Source organism: Lemur catta, chromosome 8 (assembly GCF_020740605.2).
Source record: "Lemur catta isolate mLemCat1 chromosome 8, mLemCat1.pri, whole genome shotgun sequence".
Taxonomy (NCBI): Eukaryota; Metazoa; Chordata; class Mammalia; order Primates; family Lemuridae; genus Lemur; species Lemur catta.
Window position 1 is genome coordinate 5399098 of NC_059135.1, and position 4818 is coordinate 5403915.

A 4818-nucleotide genomic window follows, 5' to 3' on the forward strand; every position below is an offset into this window, starting at 1 on the left:
CTCCTGGTCTAGGATTTTGAGTCAGGTCCCAGCAATGATCTGGACACCAAGGACGCGTGTACCCATGCAAGGAGCTCAGTTAGGCATTAGAGAAACCAGAACAAGACAGGGACCTGCTCTCCAGGCGGTTAACACAGCACATGTCAAGGAAATAGCATGAGCTGATTTAGGGATTTCAACCTACCTTCCCTGCAATCTCTCAGCAGGAAAACTCGGCACAGACCCCCAGGGCTCTGCCATCGCCCTGCTGCTGCCCCAGGGTCACCTCGTGAGAACTGCTTAGATTCGGCTTCCCCTGTGGTCGGCATTGTCTGTGGGGAGTGGGCAAGATGTTGCAGCCAGTGCTGTTCAGGCCATCGTGAGCTCCGTGGTCTGGCCGTGAACGTGGGCGGCTGGAATGACACACAGGCAAAGAAAGCCTGCGAGGCTGGCCACTGCGGGTCTGCTACTTGGAGAAACTTTCTGAGGAAGGAGAGGCTGTGAGTCCGAAGGCCATAAAGTGCCCAAGTCTCAGACAACATGAAGGCACAAACACGGTGTTGGGGACGACAGCACCACCAAGGTGAACCCGCCAGCCTGCTGGGTGGGGTGACGCTGTGACCGAGCATGCGACCTGCAGCAGGAGCCTGCGTGCAGCCATGTGGGGAGAAGATGCGTCCGCTGTTTCACTCACACTCCAAAGAAGAGTCTATGTAATTAAGAGACGGCGAATCACTCCAGGGACCTTCTGCAGACATGCTATGAGAGGTTGCCCCAAGACCAACTAGCACAATCAGTCAGACGTGAAGAACAGTGATGCCAAAGTTTTCGTGTCTGTCGGAGAGAAGCATGGTGTCCTTTTGCCTTTCAATCCTATTCAGATCTTGGGGCAAGTAAGATGTCAACTAGAGAAATTTTTTTAATATGCATATATGTGCATTGGAAAGATAAAAATAAATCTTATGAAATAGATCTTTAACCTCTTATTTCAACAATTACACTTTTCAAATATAAAACAAAGTTTTTTGGCATTTTGTTTTTGTTCTCAAAACCCAAGTGAACATCAGGCTATGAAAAAGGAATGTCAACAGAATTCTTTTCCATTCCTACACCCAAAAGTGCACTGACTTTCCCCCCAGACTCACCTGCCTCTTAGTCAGGCACTGAGAAGAGAATTAGGCCACCGGGTCTTCTCTGGGGATTCGGGAGAAGCCTGCAGAGCAACTTCCCCAGCTTATAAACCATTTGTCCTCCCCTGCGCTCCAGTGGACCCACCAGCTTCCACCCTCCCTCCTGCCTCCTGCCGTAATTAAGACGGAAACGCCCCATCCTTCAAGCCCCTGTGGTTCCCACCCACAGAGGCTCAGGCTTCAGATTCATTCTGAGACCTCTAAGTTGCTCATCTCTGCTGACACAGATGTTCATCGATACTGGGTGTTGTTGAGAAAGACACCAAGCCACCAAAGTGACCTTTAACACAAAACTCAAATGTTCCTCTTCACTGTTGATTGTTAAAGCACTTGTTTCATTGATTTTAAGTTGCTTTCAAACGAGGGGGTGTGTGGGAACTCCTGTTGGAATCCACAGGCAAGGAGACTGAGCCGGGTTGGAGTGTCTGTCCCCGTAGCGGGGCCTCTAGGCACAAGGACAGGTTTATAAGATGAAAAGGCCATTGTGATTCCCAGATACGAGTTCCCAACCTGCTCCTTCTGTAACCCATTGGACTAAAAGGAGTTCTTACCTTTGCGCTGTGGGTCCAAAGCTTTGCCCTGTGGGGGCTAAGGGAAAATTTCTCCTTTGCCCTCTGAAGTTTCAAAGAAAAATCAACTCACAAAGAGCTGATTAATTACAGAAAAAGCATACAAATTTATTTAACATGGATATAGGAGACTTCAGAATGAAGACCCAAAGACACAGGTGAAATTATCCACTTTTTTGCTTAGGTTCAACAAAGTATGGACAGCCATGTAGAAATACAACTTGGCAAAAAGGGTGTGACCTAATGCTGATAGACCCACCAAGGCCTGTCTGTCTAGATTCTTCTTGGCCTCTCTGAGCAGCTTTCCTTCCTTTTGGGTGGGGGGAAGGCCCGCTCTGCAATGGGGGTCTTATGACCTACAGTCAAACAGCGTAGGTCAGATGATTTCCTCATGGCTGGTTTTTACACAGAAAGGCAGAGGGAAGACTAGAGTAATTTGTTTAGGTTTCATGGCTGGCTTTGGAGAAAAGGGGTTCTGGTTTCTATGTCCCACCTTGGGGAAGAGGGATCTGGTTTCTAGGGCTAGCCTTGGGGACAGTGTGACTGGGAGACAGGAGGGTCAGAAGGTCAGAGAAACACTTTGGCTTCTGAGGCCTTCTTTTCGGGATACTGTTTTCTGAGCCCCAACAGCCCTACTTTTTACTGGGTTCCCCTCTTTCACACTCACCCCACCGAGTCTGCTGAGTAGCAGTTTCTGGAGACATTAGTAGGTATCAGGCTGACATTAAGACAGGAAGGAGCTGCAACCCTGTGGCCATGATTTCTACAATAGACGCCATATTGAGACATTAACAAAGTTAGACTGGGGTGGGGTGGGGGGATGGATCTCTATCACAGGACTCAGGAGCCTTTTATCTGCTCAGGTGGAACTCAGCCAGCTTTTCCCAGTTCGACCCCAGACCCCTTTTGTCTCCTGCTGAATGTCACGGCACTAGCATCTCTTGCGATACTTGGGGAAATCTGCTTTCTAGGGAGGAGTCTGTGTCCCAGTGGGGCAAGCCAGGTAATAAACCAACAGGCAAATTCACAAATGCATGTACTCCAGGTGGTAATCGATTAAAAATATTAGTAATGAGGTATTTAATCAATTTATTGATTTGTACTAAGTCTACGGAAGCCAGTGTCACTGTTCCACTTAGAGAACACCTCGATTCCCGCCAGTTTTCAAGTGCTCCGCAGTGAAATGGGGCTCCTGGCTGCCCGACTGGACGTGCAGAGCTACACGACGCAGATAAAAGACACTCGGGTTTAGACCCTTGGAGGCAGAGAACACTGAGCGCTTTGTGACCTTTTAACGAAGCACAAAACGGATCCCAGAGACTTTCCTTCCCCACCCCCTTTTCTATTAATCCTCTTCAACATGAATTTCCTCAGTGAGTTGAGGGTGAAAATGTTTACCTTTTCTTGCCTCAAAGGAATTTTGAAAAGATTAAAAAAAAAAAAAGCTTTGGCTCAGTATTCGCACCCCATCAGGAGGTGGTCCCAGCTCAAAACAAAAGCAATCACTGTTAAGTGCTTAACTGCACAGTAACCTGCAACTGACTCAGCCGCAGCTGTACAGTTTGCTTTGGAGACTTAAATGGGGGAAAAAAGACCAAACTAGTGTGAAAAGCAAGAAGTATGGATTTTGAGTCAGGGCTTATCTTCTGAACACAATTGCCCGAGGGGAGATGCTCCCCTTCTTTTAACAAAGGAAAGTCAATTGTTAATCATCCTGTGAAATGTGAAAACCAGTGTGATAAACCATGATTCATTTTAATGGACTGAAAAATAACTTGCATAGATACTGGAGGCCAAAGGAAAAAAAAGAAGAGAAAAGAACGCTTCTTTTATCCATTTAAAGAAAAAAAAAGCAAAATAACAGCTCTTTATCAGCTCTCGATTGAGGATTAACAGGCACTGAGCAGAGAAGCTTCTGGAAAGCTGGTGTTTCAGAGAAGCTCATCAGGTTGTTGAAAGGAAGAATTTCAACCGGCCGAACTCCCACCCCCTTGTGTACACAACTGGGAGAACTACACACACAGTCTGATTGCGTGGGTCTGTGTTTGCACAGAGATGAGTTACACGGTGCCGGAGGTGGGCGCAGGCTGCAGGCGGGAGGCAGCTGACCAGAGGGCTTCGGTTGGCTGCAGGTAGACCCGCCTTGTCGCCTGACACTGTTCTTTTCCTTGCAACCAACCAAGAGACATATCTGAGATATGACTGGGGTTGGGGCTTGGGGGGTAGAGGGTGGTAGGAAGCAGCTCCCTGAACCAGCAATCCTACTGCTGTTCCCAGAGCAACTTGGGTTACTCTTCAAGCCCGTAGGTGGGGACTGGGGCATGCTAATGCTGGGAAAATTAAACATTCAGGCTGCCACTTAAATTTTCTGCTGCAATAGAATTTTCAACCACTGAATTGTTAAGGGGAAAGGATCTCCACTAGCCTGTAATTCCCGCCACGGAAACGCTTGCTGTTTCTATTTCAGACTGGATGATTCTTCAGGCTGTCCAATTTGGGTAAATGCCACTGTCTTCAGCACTGCGTCATTGACGCTCGGGAATGCGAGTCACTGTGGGGGACCCTACCGTGGCTGTGGGCTTCATCGTGATACAAGGTGTAGTCAGGAGTTGACCTGCTGTGGGAATCAGCCCAGGCCTCTGATTTCCCGGGTTAGTGGCCTGGGGCTGCCGTAACAAGTCGCCACCAAATGGGGGGCTTAAAACAACAGAAATGATTCTCTCTCTGCTCTGGAGGCCAGGAGTCCAAAATCAAGGTGTGGTCAGGTTTGGTTCCTTCCAGGTGTCCTGAGAGAGACTCTGTCCCAGGCCTCTCTCCCAGCGAGGTGGCTGCCACAATCCCTGGTGTTCTTCAGCCTGTGGGTGCTTTACTCCAGTCTCTGTCTCCGTAGTCACAGCATGTTCTCTTTGCGTTTTCCTGCGTCTTCATGTGGATTTCTTAAAAGGACACCAATCATTGGATTTAGGGCCTACCCTAACTCCAGGATGACCTCATCTTAACTGACTACATATGCAAAGACCCTATTTCCGAATAAGGTCACACGCTGAGATCCCAGTGGACAGGTGTTTTGGGAGGACACT